The sequence below is a fragment of the Tenrec ecaudatus genome, chromosome 14 (assembly GCF_050624435.1).
Source record: "Tenrec ecaudatus isolate mTenEca1 chromosome 14, mTenEca1.hap1, whole genome shotgun sequence".
In the NCBI taxonomy this organism is placed as follows: domain Eukaryota; kingdom Metazoa; phylum Chordata; class Mammalia; order Afrosoricida; family Tenrecidae; genus Tenrec; species Tenrec ecaudatus.
The window spans coordinates 63411479-63436461 of NC_134543.1; the positions used below are offsets into that span (position 1 = coordinate 63411479).

Genomic DNA, 24983 nt, shown 5'->3' on the forward strand with positions numbered 1-24983 from the left:
GCCCACTCAAATATAAAGCACTAATAAATGAATCCACACTGAAAAAAAGAAAGGAAGTAAGAAAAGAGCTCCTTTTTTAAATTTAAATTTTCATTCTCTTTTACCTGCTCCAAGCCATCTCTTATGGTTAAAATAAAATTATTCTATATAACTTACATCTTGGTATTAATTTGACCAGCTATTACTGGTCAAAATTATGATCCATAGAGAAAGTAACATAACCTGAGATTAAGTAGAAATTTAGAATCTTGGGATCTGCTCAAGACTTACAGAATCAGGCATTTAAACTGTACACTCACAATCTGTAATTAATTCCCAGGTGGTCAATAGTTCGGTAGCTCTGGTTTAGCAGTAGTTGAAGTGCTTGGCTGTTAATAAAAGGGGGGTAAGTCAGACATTCTATTGGCCCCATGGGAGAAAGATGTGACAATCTGTTTCCATAAATATTTACAGTCTAGGAAACCCTATGGAACAGAGTGCTACAGTAGTTTATAAAATCACTATGAATGACAGCAGTCAGTTGTGCGGTAGTGGTCAACATTTAAAGTTTGAGTAGTCAAGGCAAAATAGAATAATTAACCTATAATACAGTATCATAATCTTTACCTACAGAGATGTCTTTTGGCATTGATATTTTTCAAGAAAAGCTAAACTAAGTTTGTGAAATGCTTGACTTAAAAAAAGTATAGCTGTATTTATCTTCATATTAACTGAGCATATAATATAATCATGTGCATTCTCATTGTTTTAGAATGAAATGTTGTATGAAGTTTATTTGTTTTTCCACATGGAACACAGAACTCTCCAGTGATTCACTTCAATGTGTCAGTGTATACCTATTATGTACTAGGAGCAAATTACCATATAATTTACATTAGAGTTCTTTTGATAGCAATTAAAATCAATTAGTATATAGCTTTTTGTCTTATCTTGGTCATGTAAACTTCTAGATATGGTATTGAAGTGTCATTATGTTAACATGAAATATGTTACAATGATATGTTTGCAAACATATGGAAGCAAGCATTTCTTTTCATAAAAGCAACATATAAATTAAAGGGGAACACAATATAATGATTAAAAAATCAGCAAGACATTATGTTGTGATTTGTAAAGATGTTTATGCTACATCAAATAAGTAAAAAAGTAAATTGTAAAAATTATACACCCACATATACATACATATACATGAGTCCATGTTATAAAATATAAAAAACTCACTGCCATTGAATTAATTCTGATTCATTGTGACCCTAAAGGACAGAGAACAATCTCTTAGAGTTTTTGAGATTGTTGATCTTTACGGAAGCAGACTGATTCTGTGTTCTCCTACAGAATGGCAGGCATCTCAAACCAGTAACCATTCTGTTTGCAGCCGAATATTTAACCCATTGTATCACCAGAGCTCCTTCTATAGAGCATAAACACCATGCATATGCCGTGTGCACACATACACAAGCAAATATGCTAAATGGAAGACAACTTTGTAGTTATCCTATGATGGAACTGAGATACATGAAATGAGAATTGTTAATTCTTCAAGTGGCTTAGCAGTCATATGAGGGAGTTTCAAGAAGTTTGTGGAAAATGGAACTAAAAGATAACAGAATTTTCACAAAGCTTTTGAAGCTCCCTCATTATACAGGCAATGTTTTCTTTCTGTTATTTTTAAGGTATTTCAAAGGGAAAAACCTATTTATCCAAAAGCTACTGTTTTATTGATCGATAATGAATTTTTCTATTTGCTTCTTATCTCTTTTCCAAGCCTTTTTGCCTTTCTGCTAGGAGCCATTTCTCTTAGAAGAAAAAAGAAATGGAGAGAAACACAAAAAAATAAATTACCCCTGGATAACAATTCAGGCAAATGTAGCACAAGAAATAGTCTAATAAGTACACCCCCCAAAAAAATGTTTCAAAATTATATGTGTTTTAATTTATTTCTATTCTACCCTTCATTCAATTAAAGCAAATATTGTGACTATGTTGAACTTGATTCATCCGGAATTGTGCCAATATTTGCCACTGTTCTTCCTCCATGGATCGATGATAGCCAGGAGAAAATCCGGTCCTCTTCCTGATGGTGCGCAGTGCTGTCATTGTTGTTCTGGCACCCCCTGGTGGAGTAAAATTTCACAGATTAGGGGAATGGAGGAGTAACACCAGGAACCTTGTCTAGAAGATAAATGCAGTGCTTTTTCAGGTGACTTCTATGATCGGCGCACTTAGGGATGAAAGTACATTGATTTCACACTACGGCCTTCTGACAAAGGCATTGCCAAGCCCTATATGGTGCAAGCTTCTCTGTGCTTCCTATGGGCTTTTAATGCGTAGAAAGGCAGCTGCTCAGTCAAGTTCAATATCTGGAGTTGTAACAGAAGGTTACAGAGAAAATTCCAAATGCCCAAATCCTAGCATGAAAGCCATGAGTGTATATGAGTGCATGTTTGCTTCACATTTAAAGACATTGTCTTATATTTCATGGGGTAATCATACAATCTGAAGAGAAGTTTAAAGAAGGCACGATAACTGAGATGCAAAAGAGTCAGACAAATCTGGATTGGCACCAATCCTACTTATGACATAGATCTTTATGCTTCATCTATGAAGCAGACATGTGAAATATATATTACAGAAAATTATAAGCAGTAAAAGTCACAATACAGATACAATGGTTCTCAGAATATATTATGTGTTTAATAAATTGGTGCTTTTGTTAGGATGCAAGTAATTTTTATTTCCTTTTCCCTCTAGTTTTAATATTGGAAAACTGAAGATGTCACTCATCAATTAAATACAAAACAAATAGAAAGATGATAAAACATGTAGATATTCCTGTGAAATGTATGATGGCCATTGGTGAGATTTCAGTTACTCAAACTAATATGTGACCTTTAAATAGTATGAATTCTGATTATAGGCTAGAGATAACCCCTTTGATTATCTCTCAAAGGAGAGATTTTGCCCGTAGCAATTCAGCATGTCCTACTCGGGGAAAGGGAGGTAAAAATATTTTGAATATTTTTAATTTGACTTATCTTCCGTGATCATATTTTCAGGTTGTGATTCCAGTAGGTTAGTGAAGAGAACAACCCTTCACGGGGTCAGCTCTAGTGATTGAAGCCCCAAAAGTACTGAGTAAGCCCCAGGGACAGACAGACAGACAGGGAGTCTCGCAGCAGTGCTCTTTGAGAGTCCGCGTGGATTCCCATCTGTTGTGATTTTACTGACAGCTGCAACCTCTTCACTGCAGATGAACACCTGAACAGTCCATCTTAAGTGGGCCAGCTGCACCAGGTCCCCTCTCCAGAGTCTTCTGAAAGAAGCAGCATTTATTCGGGTTCCTAAAATGCAGTTCTTAAATTTCTCTCACAAGGCAGGTCCTTTGGCTGTCCAAGCACCCTTCTGTGTGCTAATACATTTTGGTTTTGTTTCTCTAAGCTAAATTGACTGTTAGAGAAGCAAACTGTAGTTTCATGAATTAAAAAAAAAACTGTTTTAGAGAAACATCAGAAAGCTTTGTCTCAGAATTTAGCCATGAAAATGTGAGCATTATGTTCAGAGAATTATGATTAAGAGCACTAGAATAATATCATTTAACCAATTATCCATTATGCTTATCGAATATTGTTATTATTTTGACATTCTAAGGATGTACCAAAAACATAGTAGTTTCCCTTTAAAGATAAGCAAATGCATATATTTGTATACTTCCTTTTGGGTAAGCTACATCGCAAGAATACGAATAATTGCTTTATTTTATATACCCTTGAGTGTCATAGGTCAAATTACACATCTACCAAAATACATTGGAGTTTTGAAAATTTCCATTATATTTCAATTCCATTTTTTTCCACAAACATTTTCAAACCCTCTTCATTATGTCACATTGACAAGGCTATGATTCACATAATAGTTTGTATTCCATTTTGTAATGTGCTATACGTGTTCTATAAGTACAAACTGCTGCCCATAGTTAATGACAGATGATTAGGATATGTTAAAGAGGGGTCATTTATGTTTGTTATTTTAATGAGGCAGAATTAGGGCGGGATATATTACCATTACTTAAGTCACCAACATGTCTTGGGCTATTGCCCAGATTCCATGTAAGAGGAGATCATATGAAATGAGGCCTGTATCAACTTTTATCTTACACCATAAAGAGATAGAGAAACAGGCACAGAGTAGAGACCTGACCAGTAGAAGAGCCAGGAGCAGAACACATCCTTTGGATCTGGGTTATATAAACCCAGGGAAAGATTAATGCAAAGACACATGCAGATACCTAGGGAACAATGGCTCACAAATGCTGAAAACATACAAAAATCCAGAGAGAAAGCTCAAGACCTGGTATGCTATATTTGGACTTCTTATCTCCTAAAATGTGAGTGAATAAATATGTCTATGTTGTAGAGACATCCATTTAATGTCTCTATAAATGGAAATAGCATCTATTTAATGCTATTCCTACTAAAGCAGAACTAGAAAACTAAGTCGCTGAATATAAAGCTTTTGCAGTAAGCATTGGGTACTTCTTTAGGCATGTATAGATATGTGTTTAGCAAATATATACATAATACTTATGATAAGCAAAGGTGTTCTGGTAGCAGAGGGTTCCTTGTGGGGCTGCTAATTACAAGGTCAGTACTTCAAAACCACCAGCCCCTGCATAGGAGCAAAATAAGACTTTTTACTCTTATGAAAATTTACAGTCCCAGAAACCCACAGAGGCAAATTTATTCTGTCCTACAGATTCACTATAATCAGGATTGACTCAATGATAGTGAAAGTTGGATAAACAAATCACTTAAAAATTTCATTATAAATATAATTCTTAATTATTGTGTCAGCCCTACTATCTTAGTTTTCTTTCTTTTTAAAATTTAAATGCTTTTATTTGGGCTCTTGCATCTCTTATCACAATCCATACATTCATCCTGTGTGTCAAGCATATTTTCATATATGCCGCCATCATTATTTTCAAAGCATTCTCTTCGCACTTGAGCCCTTGATATCAGCTCCCTGAACAGTACATTGTATTTTCATTCTCATCGGTTTCTAGGAATTTCTTGATTTCATCTCTGGTCTGGGCCATTACTCACTCCTTTTGCAATAGCTATTCATCCTCCAATTGTTTGCCCTTGTTTTTTTTTTTTCGTCCTTTTGTTGATTTCCAGCCTTATGGCACAGTGGTCAGAGAGAGATGTCTGTATAATCTCTATGTGTTTCAATTTACTCAGGTTCAACTTGTGGCCCAGCATATGGTCTGTCTTTGAGTATGTGCCATGTGGATTTAAAAATAATTTGATTTTTTTTTTTGCATTTGGGTGGAAAGCTCTGAAAATATCCATCTGGTCAAGTCATCCAATTGTGCTGCTAAGATCTGTAGCTTCAGTGTTGTTTCTTTCCCTGTAATCTGTCTTTTTCAGATAGTCTATTGGAGTCACCTACTGCAATTGTGAGCTTGTGGGTTTTTTCCCATTTTTTTAATGTTTGATTTACAAGTTTCACGGGTTTCTCGTTGGCTGCATATATATTTATTATTCTCACTAGTTCTTGGTCTACTGTTCCCTTGAGCATTATATAGTGCCCCTCCTTGTCTCTTGTTATGCCTTGTACCTTGAGATCAATTTGGTCAGAGATTAATATTGCTACTCCTGCTTTTTATGCATTGCCATTTCCTTGGTATATTTTTCTCCAGCCTTTAATTCTCAGCCTATTTTTGTCTGCAAGTTTGAGATGTGCCCCCTGTAGGCATCAGATCGATGGGTTATGTTTTTGTAGGCAGCCTGTTGGTCTCTGCCTTTTAATGCCTGAATTCAGTCCATTGATATTCAGGGTTATTACATCCATCTGTGGACTCTGTGATGTCATCTTGTACCTTTTGTTTTGGGTGTTTTCCTACCTACCTATCTTATTAGTTTATCTTGTGTGTGTGGTTCATTCTTGCTGTCTTTCCACTATTGAACTAATGCTATCATGGGCGCAATTTTTTCTTGGTTGTCCTCTGGTGGAGTTGTTCTATGTGATGGTCTCTTATTTGTGCTTGGTGAGTGTTGATCTTCTGCCCATACTGGGTCGGCAAGGATCTTTTGTAGGGCTGGGTTTCTTTTTATGTACTCATTGAGTTTTTCCTTGTCTATGAAGACTCTTACTTCTCCATCTATCTTAATATATAAATTGGTAGGATATAGTATTTTTGGTTTTACACTATTTTCCTTCATTTTTTGGAATATGTTACTCCATTCCCTCCTCTTCTTCATCATGTCCACTGATAGATCTGAATATATTCTTATTTTGGTACCTTTAAAAGTGACTATTTGCTTTTCCCTAGCTGCTCTTAGGATTTTCTCCTTTTCCTCATAGTTGGATAATTTAACTATTACGTGTCTTGGTGGCTTCTTCTTGGGGATCAGTATGACTGGTGTTTGTTCAGCCTCTTCAATGGTTGCCTGATTTTCATTTATTAAGTGGGGACATTTTTCTCTAAGAATTCCCTTGCTATTTTCGCTGTTCACTTCTTTGCTGTGTGTTGTTCTGGTTGTCCGATTATTCTATTACTGTTCCTCTTCATAGCATCAGAAATAGCTCTCAGGTTTTCCTCAGCTTCTCTGATTGTCGTATTTGACGACTTTTCCTGTTTGATGAGGTCTCCTTAGTTATCCTCTAGGTCAGGGGTGTCAAACTGGTGGCCTGAAGGCTGCATGTGGCCCCTGGTGTAATTTTTTGTGACCCACAACGCTCTGAAATAAAATTAAAATAGAAAAAAATGTTATGAAGAAAATAGTTATTAGGGGAGATTGAGGCAATACCATACACACAATTAGTGTGTTACATTTTATTTCAGAACATCATGGGCTACAAAAAAATTACTTCGGTGCCCACATGCAGCCTGTGGACCTTCAGTTTGACACCCCTGCTCTAGGTTACTGTTGCAATTCTCTACTTCTTCAAGTCTGTTATTTTGCTACTGGATTTTGTTATTTCATCTCCTAAGTCTTGTGTTTCCCTTTGGTGTGTTGCCTTTAGCTCCTCTACCATATCATCCTTCTTCCTGTATTGCTTCCCTCATATCCTGTATGACACAAATCAGCGTTCTGAAATTTTCTTTCTGTGGCAGGTCAATGTCTGCTTCTTCTATGAACGTCGTTAGGTTCATGGCCTCTTCTGACATTGTCTTATGTTTCTCCTGATTTTTTGTTGAGGCTCTTGGGGCTGATTACTGTTTACCTGATATTTTAGAGGAGGCCGGCACCCTCTTTCAGAGTTGAAGAGCACTGGGCTCTCTCTTTGGGGACTCATATGAGTGCTTCTTTGAACTTCCTTCGTGTAGCTGCACTGGGGGGTCAGGCTACTGCTGTATCTTCCTGTGGTTTCACTCATACCCTAGCTGACCAATATCCCATTATTTGGAATGTGAGTTAGATAGTCCTCTCATGGGACGCTGGTCAGATGGTTGTGGGCCCACAGGGTGGCATTTCAATGGCTAATCTCTCAGTAAGTCATAGTGGTGTATCTCACGGTACTTGGAGAGCCATGGGTGGTGCGTGGAGCTTCCCTCTGCAACTACAGTCCTGGGGAGAGAGTGTGGGTGTACCCTCCTTTGTGTAGAGCACCATGGATGGCAGGTGGAATTACCCTAGTCAGAGAGATCACTGTGGAGGTTGGGCAATGTTCCCACAGCAGCATGAAGCATCCCAGATCATCGACAAGAGCTCCCCCAGTGTTTTTCAGGGTATTGGGGTGTAGGCTGGATTTCTCCCAACTGTTTGAAGGGGAAATACTCTAGCTACTTGGGGTATGGTGGAGGGTGAGTATGAGTTCCCAAGTTGTGTTTACAGTCAACAAGTGCAGGCAGGAGCTCCCCTAACTGGGCTGTCAGAGTTGCCCTTGACGGAGAGAAGTGTCACAAGCCAGTGACTTGTGAAAGGAAAGAGAGGGTAGGAAAAGAGAGGGGAGGGAAGATAAAGAGAGAAAGGAGAGAACAAAGACAAGAGCAAAATTAAACACAAACTAACAAACACACACAAAAAGGCAAAGGCAAAATTAAAGTAAAAACAGTCAAAAAGGAAAACAACAAAAAAGGAAATCTGAATCTGCTGAGACTGTGGCATGAAAGAGATAAGAGATAGAAGGGGGAGAAAGGAAAAAGAGAAGAAAAATAAAAATAGTTGAGTCCTATGCTGTGCTGTGTGTAGCACTGCTCATCATGTGTGCAGCACTGGAACAGGGGACAGACTGGAGATCTCCCCACGGGTGGGTGGAGTTACCCTAGGCAGAGGACAGGGGGCATGGAAACCCACAGTGGCATGTTGAAGGAAAGAAGGGAAGAGGAGAGAAACAGAAAAGAAGAAAGAAAGAAGAGAAAAGAGAGAGAGAAGGAAGAAAAAGGAAAATAGAAAGAGAAATAAGAGGGAAACAAACATAATTGCTTGCTAAAATTGACTGTGGTGGGAAAGAGAGAAGAGAGAGAATAGAAAAAATAAAGAGTAAAGAGAAAGCTGCTCCCTGATTGCCTGAATGTGGGGCTGGAGGTGTTTAAACCTTTGCCCTAGGTGGCATGTTAGTGTGTCCTTTTAGTGCAGTGTTCTACCATTGTGGAATTTCCCTAAATGGCAAGATCACCATAGAGGCCATACTGAGGTTCCTCAGCATTGTGGAGTGCTATACAGGGTTGTCGCAGCCTGCCTTGTGTGGTGTGCAGTGCTCCCACAGAGGGCCGGCTGGAGTTCCCCCTGCTGTTTGGGTGGAGTTGCCATAGGTGGAGGGTAGTGGCCCGGAAGCCAGCAGTGGCATTTGAGAGGAAACAGAGGGAGAGAATATGAAAAAGAAAAGAGAAAGAAAAAAAAACTGGGCCATTGAGACTGGCTGCGGTGTGAAAGATAGAACAGAGAGAATACAGAAAGAAGAAAAAGAATAGTACGTAAGGAGATAACTGAGCTTGATCACCTCAGTTGGAAGAGTTCCAACCTGCCTCAAGGTGTAGTGTCTGCTTGTTGTAGGGTCCCACAGATGCTGGGCAGAATTAGAGCAGAGCCCAGGCAATGGCTCCCTCAGCAGTGTTGAGCACTAGAGTTCACTGGTATAGCTACTTTGTGCTGTTTGTGGCACAGCAGCAGAGAGAGAGGGTGTTTCCTTCAACCCCATGTAGGGCCCTAGGACAGGCAGGAATGGACAGCATCTCCCCGCTGGACTTGTTGTCCTAGCTTGTGCCAGAGCTACTGTTGCCCTATTAGCTCAGAGAGCTTTCCCCTCATTCCACCATCCCACCTCCCCACCCCACCCCACCCACCAACTGGAATTGAATTAAGTTATTCTGAAACTGAAGCTTGCTCCCAGGGGTCTTTGTTATGTTGACAGCCTCTGGGCTCTGTAGCTAACTTCTGGCATTCTTAGCATGGGCTCTCTTATTATGCTAATGTAAGTTAAAGGATTCCTTCTACCAGTTGTCTTTGAGTTAAACAATGAGCGTGGGATTTGCAATTTTTACCAAGAAAATATATTTTCTCTCTTTTTTATATTGGATTTATGGGGAGCCCGGATTTGGGGGCTGTCACACTGACCCTCAGAGGAGGAGATCCAGCTTATCAGAAAGGTTGTTTTCTTCTCGGCCAACTGGAACTGTATTCAACCCTGAACTATGACTATCTGCTTATTTTCTGCCACACAGCAACCTGACTCTGGTAAATTTCCTTGTCTTTTTAATTCCTCCATTCTATGGCTACCCACTTACCCGGACCCAGCTCTATGAGCTCAAGGCAGCTAATTGCTCAGGGAGCTCTGTGTGGGGTCCTGTGACTAGCTTTGTGAGGTTGTCCTTGTGTCTGGGATGATGTCCCCTTTAGGGCATCATTCTGGGAAAATCGCTACTCGCTGCCAAACTAGGATGCAAGTAGCTGCTCAGCTGGAGCCCACGAGCCCAGCACACCTAACCTAGAGCAATTTAGTGCACTCTTGGTTTGCTTTGTGAGTGGAAATAAAATAAGGCGGGGTTCAGGACAGACCCCAGTACCCTAATTCTAATTTCAGGACTCTGCCTCCCAGTCTTCTTCTCCTTACCTCCCAATTTTCTGATCTGGCAGCAGGAGCTCTGCTCAGGTGAATTTAACTGGATGCCATCTCCCTCCGCCTCCGTTAGCTGTAAAATCTTTATCTTAGTTTTCTAACACCATGGAATAAATACCATCCATAAACCTGATGCTTTAAAACAACACCAGCTTATCATCTTACAATTTGGAGCACCAGGAGTCCAAAGTGGTTCTCCCAATACTAATATCAATTATCTTTCCTGAGATGTGTCTCCCTCTTGAATGGTTGGTGGGAAAAATCTATGGCTTGATTTGCCCAATTTCTTATAATCTGTTCTCTTCCTGGTTTCATAGCTCTTACTCTCCATCTTCAAAGCCAGCCATGCCAGGGCATTTCTTTATGCCCCATCACCCTGATTTCTGCTTCATTGTTCACGTGGCTTCTTATTAGATTATAATCATAATTTTCGTAATTTAATCATTTTGCTAAGTTAACAACATAACCACTCACATGTCTTGGAATGAAGACATGGACATCTTTGGCGTTAGAGAAGGTTGATTATTATTTCCATTACACTTACTGTTATAATCATTTTATATAGGAAAGAATTGAGACTTCAAAACATAATAGAATCGTCCAGACTCACACAGCTATCCTGTGGCTGAACTTCTGTGTTAATCTATGCAATTTTGCTGTTAGGACTGGACCTTTAACAAGTATATGGTATATTATTAAATGATTTTTTAATGAAAAAAGGGCCAGATATATATTTTTATGTAGTAATTCATATACAATAATGTTAGGTAGTGTTTAACAAATTAATCTCCATTACTTATGGGTAAATAATGATAGAAAAATAAAAAATAAACAAACAGTGGACATTAGACTTGAAAACAAAAGAAACGATGTCTCCCCAAGGAAAATGGATAACTCAAACCAATCACATCTTTTCCACGGTCTGAGGAATTTAAAAAGCTATTAAGACAGGAATTTAAAAAGCTATTAAAAAGGATGATGGTGGATATGAAAGTCAAAATTTATCACCTTAAGGTTTAGATTCATATATGCATAAATTAATTCCAAGAAAACATGTTTAAACATGTCTCTATGATCAATTGAAAGATGCAGATAAGTTGTCTCCTTATTAATACACGTGTTGTAGTACTGTCAGGGTGACTTGTAGGGAAAAAAATCCAATCAGAACTATGACTTATGGGGGAATTTGCTGGGTAAATTAAATTAAAGCACAGAGTTCAACTGAAAAGAATATGGCAATTTGAGGGAGGTTTAACTTGGTGTAATATGTATAACTTTTCTCAAAAAACAAAGGATGATCCAGGAGCTTATTATGAACAACTTTAAGAAAATTGAAAGTTGTATTGATGAGAAAACAGGTCAGGAAAATGTCACTGAGGAATTATTTTCTATATGAAAATGATCCTACAAATTCTTTGAGCCCAGTAATGACTGTCTTATGAAAAATTCATTGGGAATGTACCCATACCAACTACAATCGTGATCTTGCTCCTTCAGGCTTATTTTTCTGTCCCAAACTCAAAGAACATTCCAGCAGCCACGCATCTCTTTGATATTCAATTTCTGGGTTATGTGACACCTTTTCCTCAAGCTAAAAGAACTAAAGAAATAGATCAAGCCACGGGTTGAAATATTGAAAGATTCAATGGTGCAAAATATAAGACAATGCAGGCCATCACAATTTGACTTATGATCAAGAAATAATGGTAAGAAAAGGAAAAAACCAAGTTATTCTGAAGGCACTGGAAATAATAAGGCTCTAGGAATGGATGGAATACAAATAGAGAGATTATAAAAGATGGTTCAACACTAGAAGTGCCCTCGTATTTATGCAATGAAATTTGGAAGAGAGTTACATAGCCAACAAACTGGAAGATAGATTTATTCATAATCATTCCAAAATAAAAAATGACCCAACAGAATGAAAAATTATCAAATAATATCATTACTATTATGTGAGATCAAGTGGCAGTCCTTTGAAAAGAACAATGGAATACTTTGCAGTTTAAAATCAGGAAAGTATATGCCAGTGTTGTATCCTGTCACCATACTTATGAAATCTATACATTGAGCTAATAATCCAGGGACATGAAACATATTAAGAAGAATACAGTATCATGATTGCAGGAAGAACCATTAATAATCTACAATATGCTGATAACACAATTTGCTTTCTGAAAGTAAAGAGACTTGAAACACAGGAAAAATCAAAGTCTACCATCTTCAGTATGGATTACAACTCAATGTAAAGAAAACAAAAATCCTCACAAGTTCATCAAAAAACAACAGCATGATTAAGAGAGAAAAAAAGTTTTCAAGAATTTTGTTTTACTTGTAACCAAATGGAAGCAATTAAGAAATAAAATAATCTCAAACTGAGCAAATCTTCCAAGAAAGATCTATTCAAAGTGTCAAATAGAATTAAAAAAATCACTATGGGGACTAAAGTGTGACTGACCCCAAAATTCCCACTGCCATCAAGTCAGTGCTGACTCATACTGACCCCTGAAGATTTCTAAGACTGCACAGGTGCTGGTGGTTTCCAACTGCCAAACATGGAGATTGCAGCCCAGTGTGTAACCATTACACCACCAATGTATGTGCCTGATCTAAGACATGGTATTTTCTTTTCTTTTTTTTTTAATTTTAACAATTTATTGGGGCTCAAACAATTCTTTTCACAGTTCATATATATACATACATCAATTGTATAAAGCACATCTGTACAGTCTTTGCCCTAATCATTTTTTTCTCTTTTCTTCTTTTACATTTTATTAGGGACTCATACAACTCTTACCACAATCCATACATATACATACATCAATTGTATAAAGCACATCCATACATTCCCTGCCCCAATCATTCTCAAGGCATTTTCTCTCCACTTAAGCCCCTTGCATCAGGTCTTCTTTTTTTTCCCCTCCTCCCTCCCCATTCCCCCCTCCCTCATATGCCCTTGGTAATTTATACATCGTTGTTTTGTCATATCTTGCCCTATCCGGAGTCTCCCTTCCCCCCTTCTCTGCTGTCCCTCTCCCAGGGAAGAGGTCACATGTGGATCCTTGTAATCAGTTCCCCCTTTCCAACCCACTCACCCTCCACTCTCACAGCATCGTCCCTCACACCCTTGGTCCTGAAGGTATCATCCACCCTGGATTCCCTGTACCTCCAACCCTCATATGCACCAGTGTACAGCCTCTGTCCTATCCAGCCCTGCAAGGTAGAATTCAGATCATGGTAGTTGGGGGGAGGAAGCATCCAGGATCCGGGGGAAAGCTGTGTTCTTTATCGATACTACCTCACACCCTAATTAACCCATCTCCTCTCCTAAACCCCTCTATGAGGGGATCTCCATTGGTCGACACTTGGGCCTTGGGTCTCCACTCTGCACTTCCCCCTTCATTTAATATGATATATATATACATATATTTACATACATATATACATATACACATATATACACATACATACACACACTTACATCTTTTTATTTTTTTGCATGATGCCTTATACCTGGTCCCTTGGGCACCTCGTGATCGCACTGGCCGGTGTGCTTCTTCCATGTGGGCTTATTTGCTTCTGAGCTAGATGGCCGCTTGTTCACCTTCAAGCCTTTAAGACCCCAGACACTATCTCTTTTGATAGCCGGGCACCATCAGCTTTCTTCACCACATTTGCTTATGCACCCATTTGTCTTCAGCGATCCTATCATGGAGGTGTGCAGTCAATGATATGATTTTTGTTCTTTGATGCCTAGTAACTGATCCCTTTGGGACCACTCGCTCACTCAGGCTGGTGTGTTCTTCCATGTGGACTTTGTTGCTTCTGAGCTAGATGGCCGCTTGTTTATCTTCAAGCCTTTAAGACCCCAGTCACTATCTCTTTTGATAGCCGGGCACCATCAGCTTTCTTCACCACATTTACTTGTTCACACACTTTGGCTCCAGCCGTTGTGTCGGGAGAGTGAGCATCATAGAGTTCCAATTTAATAAAAGAAGGTATTCGTGCATTGAGGGAGTGTTTGAGTAGAGGCCCAAGGTCCTTCCGCCACCTTAATACTTGACCTATAAATATAGACACATAGATCTATTTCCCCATCCTCCTATATATATTTGCATGTACAAGACATGGTATTTTCAATCACCTCATATGTTCATACAACTTAGCCACTGCATCAGCAAGACTGAAGAAGAAATGATGTAGTTGAATTGCCGTTTGATGATGACTATTGAATAAAACACCATGGACTTGCTGAGGAACAAAGGATTTTATTGTAAAGCACAACCATAATCATCCTTAGACTTGATGATATTGAAAATCTCAACTAATATATTTTGAATGTGTCCCTGGGGAAGAACATTATGCTGGTATAAGTAGAGAGTTAAAATTTTAAAAAAGAAGAACTATGCTCAATTAGATAGATTTACACAGTGGCTATAGCAAAGTGTTCAAGATGCTCAATAATTCTGAGGATGGCATGGAACCAGGCATGTGTTTCATTTTATTTTAAATAAGGTTGTTATGAATTGGAAATAATTCAATTAGATTTAGCAACAACCAATTTCAATCAAATTGCTTTAGTATTATGGAACTGCTATCATCTATATCATATTTGGCCTGTATTGCACAGAATTTTCAGTGACTTTTTTTAGAAGTATAGAACAGTAGGTTTGCTTCCAATGTGACCTGGGGAATTGACTTGCAGTCCTTTTGTCAGCAACCATATGAGTCATAAACCATTTTGCTCCACCAGGGACTTTTTCAAATGTACTCTCTCCAGTCAAGTAAAAGTAAAATCATGAAACTATATATATATATATATATATATATATATAGATAGATAGATAGATAGATATAATTATCTTTATATATATAATTATCTATCTATCTATATATATATATATATATATATATATATTAGAGTGTTGAGAAGCAAGGATGTTACTTTGAGGGCAGTTATGGTGTGCCTGCCCTAAGTTATGGTATTTCTAATAGCTTCATATGCAGTTGAAAGTTGGACATTGGTTATTCTTGTGTGAAATGGCAAAAAAAATGAATGTGATTAATGAATATTTTGAGCTCAAGGGACAAAATCACCACTTGAATTTCTCAGAGCTTCTTAGAGAAAATGTCTGACAGAAAGTCAAAATGACTGACAAAGTTGCTTTGGGTTGATGCTGTCAGAAGCCTAATCCCATATTTTGTATCTATAAAATGGCTTACAAAAGGATTAAAATAAGATAGATAAGGATTGAACTTTACTGTTTTAAACATTGAGTTTAGGGGTCTGATTCTACTTTATTTATACTGATTTCTTCTGCTAATTTTTGTTGATATAATAATTGATAAAAATGATTATTGGGAAGCATGAAAATAGAGTTTTCAAACCTTGCCTTCAGCCATAAAAATTGGATAGTTAAATAGGTTTAGGACGTGCCTGCAAAGGAAGGTTCTGATAAGATAAGCCCTACCCAGTGTCTTGAATGCTCAAGAACTTTGAAGGTGAACAGACTAGCCCTAGGGCCCTGTTGACAGACTGAAGAAAAAGAAACTCTTTGGCTTTTTGTGTTTTAAACTAGTGGTTTGTTCCCAAAGCTGGAAAAAAATCTGGAACCATGAAGAAAACTCCTCTCTAGGATTGAACATTAAAGAGAGCTTGTGGGCAAGCTGAAATGCTTGCTAGGCGACCACCTTGATTCACCTGTTGAGTGGGAGTGAGAGAAATGCAACAACAAAGAGACAGGGTAAGACTGGCCACTGACACCCATGGGCCTGGTTTACAGAAACTAGAGGAGAAAATGAGAGCGGGTCGATAGGTCTGAAGTTCATGACCTAGCCCAATCTAGGGTTGTTGAGGGACCCATTTGTGATGCATTTGTGAAGGGACCCAAGGTCTAAAGGCAAGGTGAACTCTGGACACCCTGGGGGGAATAAGTGAGGCAGCCCAGAGTTGACTAGAACCCAACTAGATGAAGAGAAGATATTTGAGCCTGTGACCTGGTGTATATTGCTGCTGATTTTATGCATGGCCTGTCCTGATTTGACCTTGCTTATGGATGCGGACTTCACAAGTTTCCAACTGGGAAGAAGATTCTTCACATCAAAGAAAAGGATTGTCTCCACAGAGCACTGGCTTGATGTAAGTAGGCAGTATACAAATTGAATACCCAAAATGGGGCAGATAAAGGCATGAAGTGGCTGACTTACAAACTTTCATAGGTTGGGGAATATATTCATAGGAACATGTTAATAGGATTATGGTATAGGTGTTCACCTAAGTATAGAATATTTTTGTTTTGTTCACTTATAGAATGTGATGCTTAAGTGAGTGTGGCACATATTGAATTGTATGGATTTATTTTAATACTGTTAGGTACAGATATGATTTTATTATTGCTTATTTGACAATTACATATGGCTAAAGAGTTATGAGACATGTCAAATTGACAGTGGCTAGTCTGTGGTAGTTACATAATCTGTTGTCAATTTGAGACTTAAGTGTGAGAGGGTAGAGTTTATCCTGTCAATCATGTCACAGCTTGATGACCTCATTTGATGGCTCTAAAGAGATTAATAGCTTGCTGGAGGCAGGGCACATGGTCACTCCCTGTGAGATATTGCTGTCGAAAAGATACATGGTGGTACATTAAAGCCCTGAAGCTGAAGGATCCACGTTGAGTCTGCTGCCGGTGCTGAGAGGCTTTCCCTGCCACTGGATCCACAAGAGTTTCCACCCACTGACCTGTGATCTTCCTTCTTGCATTTGGTGTCATTACATGTGTTGTGTGAGTCTGAAGAAAAATTTACAGACTGGTAGTAGACATATGGGATAATACCAGACTTATGGACTTCATCTGGACTTGGCTGGGATGTTTCTTAATGTAGAACTACTCTTTTATATAAAACTCTCTCTTACACACATATGAGTGTCTCTGGATTTGTTTCTCTAGTCAACTCAGACTAACGCAACCATGGACTCTCTTAAGTCTGTCTTAGAATAAATATGGCCCTCTAGAATGTTCCTTAGAGGCAAGGATGCCAAGACTTCACCTTACATACTTTCATTACATTATCAGGAGAAACTAGTCCCTAGAGAAAGACATCATGCTTGATAAAGTAGAGGGACAGTGAAAAGAGGAAGGCCCACAGTCAGATGGATTGACCTAATGACTGTAGCACTAAGTTCCAACAAAGAACAATTGTGAGATAGTTTAAGACCATACAGTGTTTCATTGTGTCATGTATAGGTTGCTAAGGGTCAGAAACAACTCGATGTCACACACACGCACACACACACATCAGGCATATGTGTTTCTGTATTCATACATATGCAGGCATATATATTTTTCTAAACTATTTTCAACCTTTTATTTTTCTTTTACTAGTGTATTTTGAACAAAATTTTTATGACCATTTCCTCATATCATGAAATAACACCTTATCTAATGGCTACATACTAGTCCACTGAAAATGCACACCATAATGCATTAAACTAAGCCAATTTTGTTCACAATTTAGTAGAAAATTGAGCTTTGGAGTCATAAATTCCTCAGAATTGTTTGCTCTTGAAGACCTGCTACGATGCAGTTTCAAGATGTTTATCATTGCTTTTTGCCAAACAGTATTGTATCATGTTCATATCCTGATCACTGCAATGGATAGCATTAATATACCCTCCCTGAAGTACACATTTAAAGAAATCTCATTTATAACACTCAGATCTATAAATATAAGCAATAACGAACTTTTTATTGAAGCTTTCTATGATCTACTTTTCCATTACTTTTCCCCACTGTATTTGTGTGATTTCTCTAGCATTCCTTATTATCAATTATACTTTGGTGTCCTCTCTCACCATCACTACATTTTTTACATGATTGAAAGATAATATTTGAAATGCATTCTGTAACAAAATAAATAATTTCCCATGAAAATATCTTTGGGACGTTAAACTATAGAATTATTCTAAGTAGTCAAAATGTGATATATCATGGATAAGGCTTTAAATCATTAACTATTGATAGAATTGTTACTATTAAATTTAGAAATAATTATCTGAAAATACAGTGAAGAGAATCTTTAAACAAAAATATTTCTTTCAAATATATTCTCTCTTTTCTTTCCTATTTTTTTAATACAAAATCACTTTAGATCTGCATTTTTATGACTCAATGTCTATAATTTTCTACAGCAGAGTGAATTCTCAAGATCAAAAGTCCAAGTGTGTTTGCTTGTATGTGTATTTCAACTTTGTATGAATTAATACCAGAGTTATTATTTTTATTAAAAAATACAAGCATATAATGTAGTTATTTAAGCCACCTTTAAGTAATGAAATTAAAGTTTGAGTAATAGAAAAAAATTGGAATGCAGAGACTATAATGTAAATCATATTATTTTACTTATCATTTATATACCCAAATAAAAGATTAAAATATACATTAATTCAAAATTTATTGAAGCTAAAGGAAAATATTTCAATGCACAAAAATGATGCTTCAACTGAGTAAAGAACTACTGTAATTCATAAAAGTTTAAAAAAATAACAATTCTTAACCTGGTTACAGATTAAACCTATGTGTGATATTTTATAATCAAAAAGTTAGGATGAGGAATACTGCCCATGATTTTTAGCCACATCTGTTATTTCTTAATATAAGAATAATCCTAATATGGATCCAATATGTTTAAATGGACAGAATAGAGGCTTTACCTGAGCCCCTTTCAGCTAATATACCCATACTTCACAATGGGCCACAGCAAAATTGACCCCTTATTATCAGAGTTTAGAATTAGCATATGTTTTTTTCACCTCAATAATAGCAGATTAGATACTAACACTTGGACAAATTGCATCTTCCTTTAAGATACAGTGCCTAAACTCAAGTTAAGCCATTTCCTGCTCTCAAATATAGTCTTATTTAATCCAGGAATCCTTTTGTAAATACCTAAATATTTGTGTTAGATGAGAATATACACCTGGATATGTTGGGTGGAGGTCATGATTTGTGCTTTTGTTGATTACTAAGAGATGCTCAGTATCTGCATAGGGTGGGTGTTGGAAGAGTTCACCCAGCCATAGGATGGATTTTGTGTGAAACAGGACCTTCAGAGGACTAGAACCCTTGTATGCCGTTTAAACCCAACTTAGGTTCAAACATTAACACAAATATATACACACCCCTGCTGGAGGGAAATCTTCAATACTATTTAATAATTCACCTGCCAGAAACATTGGTGCGTGTGTGGGTAACAAAAGCCTTATATCAAGAAATAATTAGATATCAAGAAACATCCCAGCCCAGTCCAACTTAAGTCCATAAGTCACTCTTCATGTAGTTACATGCAGCGATACAGAATGCAGGAAGGTCACAGGCTGGAGGGTGCAAAGTTGTTTTGACCAGTGTCTGGCCAGGTGGTCGGCAAACAGGAAGGTGAAGGCAGAGAGAGAGAGAGAAAGAGAGAGAGAAAGAGAAGAGGGAGACTGGCCTCCAGAGAGCTGTATATTGTGGTTGCACTTTACAGTGAGGTTATCAGGCTGTGACCTTATTGACAGGCTTAACTTCACCCTTGCACACTTTTTATATCTTCAAGTTGACATGAAATTATGTAACTTTTTTTTGGACAGTCTACATTTCTTATTTTTATTTAAAATATTTTATTGGCACCTAAATCACACATACAACTCAATAATTCAAGTGTCCAATCATATCAAGAATAATTAATTGTACACTCAGTACCACAATCAATTTTAGAGTAATCCACCCTCATGGATAAATCCCCTTAAAAATGAGTTGTGTGCTCACAGTCCATTTTAGTACTCCTTCCCCTCTTCCACTTTCATTAATTTCTCCCCAAATCCCTTCATCCTCCCTATCTCCCACCCCCCACCTCCACATCCCCTATAAATCCCTGCATCAGTTTTTATCTATAACTGGGAAACCCCACAGAAACAATAAAAATAAAGTAGCAAGGCTAAAATAATAATAATATAAAGATAAAAATACAAATAATGAGTTGGAAAGAAAAGACCACCCTCAGTATTTAAAAAGCCAGGGAAGAATTTTTTTCAGGAAGCATGCAAGAGATACTTGCACGTAGAATGAATTCAGATTGGGTCATTAGGGACGTCAGCTGAGCAAGTATCAAGTTCGATCCAGTATAATCAAGATTAAAATGATCTGTCTGTTAATCAGGCTGGTATGCTTTTTCATGTGGACTTAGTTGGCTGACTCTTCACTTAGATGGCTGCTTGTGTGAACACAAGCCTTTAAGACCCCAGGCATTATTTAATTGATAGCCAGGCACCACGTGCTTTCTTCATCACACTTTGCTGTTGCAGCCTTATCTTCCATGATCATATCATGTAGATGAGTATCAAGCAGGGCCATGTGATCAGGATTAACTGTTCTTGGATTGGAGCTAGGATTAAGTAGGAGCCCAGAAACCATCTGCATCTCCCTGTGATATGCACGAGTTAGCTTTACTTTGGTGGACATAATATGACAAAATCAAAACCCCGTACGGACTACACCAATAACAGCAACAAACCAACCAGCAAACAAACGAAAAGGAAAAAAATGTATTAAAAAGACAAAAACCCATAGAAGCAAAAGAGTATGGCATCCCAGTGACACAGCCCTGGGGACAGGGTCAATATGGGGTATACATGGGAGGACATTTCCATCGGGAGCTGAACCTGTGAGCTGTTGCCCTACACAGCTCGAGGTCCCATCTGATTGTGCTCTGTGTACTTTTAGTACAGGGATTGATGCCATGGTGGATATTCCTGCAGCAGTTCAACCATGCCATGGACTAAGCACCAGGATAATCGTGGAAGCTGACCTTGCAAGCACATGACATAACACAAGGGCTACATGGGAAGGAATTAACATAGAGGACCAGGTAAGTAAACCAAGCCCTGACTCAAAGTTGCTGCATGCTTGGACTGAGGGCTAGAGTACTAAGCATGGGACAGGAAGCAAAGAGTTGCTGGCCCAGGGCTGTGGTCATTGCACTTTAGGGGCAATCTCTGACTTGGTGGGTGTCCAAAGGAAAGGGAACCAGAATTGCCATATATTTAGTACCTCACCTCACAGTGACATGACAGGTTTTCATCTGCTGGGAAGGGATCTGTATTTGGAAGAATTGAACCAGGAAACTATTTTTACGCTTCAGCATTTCCTTCTAGACTAATGCCAGATCCCCAATGGACTGTCTGATGCACCTTTGCTCGCACTGCCGCCACTACTTCTTCCGGTACCAGTCCCAGCCTTATAAATAACGGCCACTTGCACAGGGGGCCATAATGCAACTGCATTTTTGCTAAATGCTTAAAACACTAGCCTCATTGTTTCTTACAAGCCACTGAGAATTTCAAGAATATGAAAAAGGAGGCTTATAGATCCCTTTATTATCCTGGCTATGCCTGACTTCAGGGTCCCTGTCTCTTCACAAGGCCACACTGGCTTTGTCCATTGGTACAAACTGCTTGTGGTGTTCATTCAATTATCAAAATAACACATCCAATGTTAGGAAGTTGGCCAGATGCCCATGACATAGCCTTAGCTAACCATGCCACTCTATGCATCAATCTTGCAGTGTGACTTCAAAGTCTGAATTTACATGCTAGCTCTTAAAGCTTTCCCATGAAGTCTTACACCTAAATCTTTCCAAATTTCAGCAGCGCTTTACTTATCGTCATTATAGCAGTACGAGTTTACATTGCTAGAATCTGCTCTTGTTTTAGAATACATATCACTCAAGGATGTTATCCATGTCTTTAATTCTTGTGCTCCCAGTGCTAAATACATTTAACAAGAAAGTATATACCAAATAAATAATTTTAATATATTACTGCATTTCCAGAAGAAATGAGATTTACTGTGGATGGATGTGGACTGTCCTCTGTCAGCTCTGGTCTGGGAGGAATGCCTGACATTGTAAATTGCTGCTTGGGATGGTCTGGTAATTGTTTCAACATTTCCCACTCAATCAATATTGCCTCTTACCTATATTACTTCATCTAATATTGTCATTCCACAATTTACTTCCTCTGGCATAACTCTCCTTTTAAATACCACATTTACAATTTATTACATGGTATAGAGATGGGCCTGTGATGCCTATAGGTCAGAGTTTATGATGTTCAAAATTAGATCAAGGTCCAGGAGAACGAGATAGGATAAAATTGAATTGTTAAAAATATTTATATTCAAACACAGTGTATAAGTATACTTGTGTATAAATAGGTGGTGTGTCTGTGTCTCTGTGTATATGTGTGTATGAGACAAAAATGAAGTAGACAGTAACAGTAATAAGTTTTAGAAGGTAATTTAGTATAAAAACAGCTATGGGAATGGAATAGTAAAAATTTCCAGAAAGAACTGTAAGAAACATATACACATCTAACGGTGGTAGTAAAGCAATATGTAAGAAAAAGAGCAATTGCACATTAAGAAAACATCCCCACCCAGTCTAGTTCAAGTCCATAGTTCCGATTTTAGCCCATCTATTTGATTCCAATCTATAAAGTCCTCTTCAGACTCATGCAACATATGCAAGGTGCAGAGTGCAGGAAGATCACAGGCCAGTGGGTGAAGGTCTTGTAGATCCAGTGGCAGTGGAAGCATCTTAGCGCTGGCAGGAGTTTCCACGTGGCTCCTCCAGTTTCAGGGCTCTAGCATAGCTCCATGTGTCTTGTCAACAGGAATGTCTCATAAGGAGAGAGTGTAATCCACCTCCAGTGAACTATTTATATCTGCCCTGCTTCCAAATGAGGTCATCAAGCTGCAACCTGATTGACAGGCAGACTCCACCCCTTCCTCAAATTGACAGATTATGTAACTGCCACTCTTACTTTCAAGTGACACTCTGACTGTGCTTCTGCCAAGACAGGCTTGTTTGTTCTTCAGGCACTCCACAGTATTTTCAATAATCATTTTTAATAATTAGTATTCCTTATTCAATGTACAACATATATATATTCAAAATACTCTTGTCTTCATATTAGACTTTTAATCCTCAAAGCCATGTTCTTTCTCTTCAACACTTTAAAATTTTCTTATGAAGCTTATTTTTCCCAATGGGTTTTGTCATTTGATCTCTTGACTTCTGCTTCTCTGAGCCTTTATTGTGGATCCAAACAAGATGAATCCTTGACAACTTAACATTTTCTCTGTTTATCATGACATTACCTATTGGTCCAGTTGTGAGCATTTTGGATGCCATAGTGATAATTTCTTTGATAAGCAAGTAAACTCAGCTATATTTGTCAGTCTTTCCAATAATTTTTTAGACAGCTAAGAAGATCCTTTGAAAGAGGCATGTCTGAAAATGCTAGTTACAGAAAGTAATTAGAACCAAGAGATGGAAATGAATGGCAGGAGACCCCAGATGATGGGTTATTTTAAGCACATCTCTTTATTTTGTCCAGCTATCTTAAACACGGGAATAGTGGCTCCCTGTAACTGCTCCTCTTTGACTTGCTTCACAGCCTGTTTAGTTTCATGGCCTCTTTTGTCACCTCAGTGACCCATTTCAAAATTTTGTTTTCCTGTATTTTCCTGTTTGGACCAACCAACCAACCAACCAGCCAGCCAACCAACCAACCAACCAACCAACCAACCAACCAACCAACAAACAAACACATGAATAAAACAAAACAACAACACCAACAGTAAATGGCTTCTGTCAAGTTGTTACCAGGCAATTGACTAAAATTTTCTTCAGATTTTATTTGGGACCCTAGGGGCACTTTCAAGTAATTATTGAAGTGCCAATTGCAAGCATTATGGTTCAAACCCAGCAGCCCTTCTTAGGGAGAAGATTGAGGCTATCTACTTCTTTTAAATACAATAGTCTGTGAAAAGCTATCCAAAATTGCTGAGTCAAGATCAACTCAATGGCAGTGGGCTTGGTTTTTATGTTATAAATGTTACAAACATTTTATATTTAAATAATATTAGTAAAACACTATAATACGTGTATAAAATATATACATGTATATTGATAACACTGTTGAAACTTGTTGCAGTATTACTCCCAAGATTTTTTCCAGCATTATCAATTTACCTAATGTTTTGATGATTTTGCTGGTTTGGTTTTGTTTTGGGATGATTCATGATCTATGAGTCTAGAACTGAGGTGTGTGCCAGTAAGGCGAAACAAAGAGCGTGATCAGACTGCTTGTCTATGGTTGGATTCAGAAATGCTATGTGAGAAGACAAGGAAGAGTTACAAGCTATAAAGAGACATTCCTGGAGTCAGCCATTCCTTGGAAAGGACTACCTTAATAGCATTGGCATGGAGCAAAGAGGAATTTTGCTAGATACACTTGTGAAAGCTAGCTATTCAACTAAGTGGGCCATTGTTGATATAGGGGATGTCTATACGCATCTGTTGTCATTGTTCTGTTTCTGACTCATAAAGACATCCTATATGTCAGAGTAGAACTGTGCTCCATAGATGAGCAATACTTGAATTTTTAGAAGCAGACCATCAGGCATTTCTTCCTCTGTGTAGGTTTAAAATATTCAACCTTTGAATTATCAGGATAGTGTCTTAATTATTTCTACCACTCACTGACTCCAGGGAATGCTTAAAATTCAGGGAATGCATGCAGTGAAACATCAACACTGCTACATTCCCGTTTTAACTCTGGAAAATATTCAGAGTTAAATGATTGTGCTTTATTTTGGATATCGCAGAGTTTATATTCTTAAGTACTATTAGAATGAAAAACGGAAAAGAAGCTTCAAGAAGTGATTAGAAATCACCACTCTATTACAGGGCAATAGGCATACAGTTTGCTGAAAGCTTTTCATCACCCACATCATGCATAAATACTACAATAATAATAACACACATGACAGGAATACCTGCTTAGTTATCACAATATTGCATTTTGGAGAGGTTTT

The 24983-nt window shown here is 38.0% G+C and overlaps 1 long non-coding RNA gene across 1 annotated transcript in view; it reads right to left on the reverse strand.

Moving 5' to 3' along the window:
* Positions 1-1203: 1203 nt before the first annotated feature.
* The window catches only part of LOC142426285 (uncharacterized), a 38741-nt gene continuing 14961 nt past the window's right edge, over positions 1204-24983 (reverse strand). The window contains exon 3 of the long non-coding RNA XR_012779737.1: positions 1204-2114. This is a non-coding gene — a long non-coding RNA (uncharacterized LOC142426285). The remainder of the gene's footprint in view (positions 2115-24983) is intronic.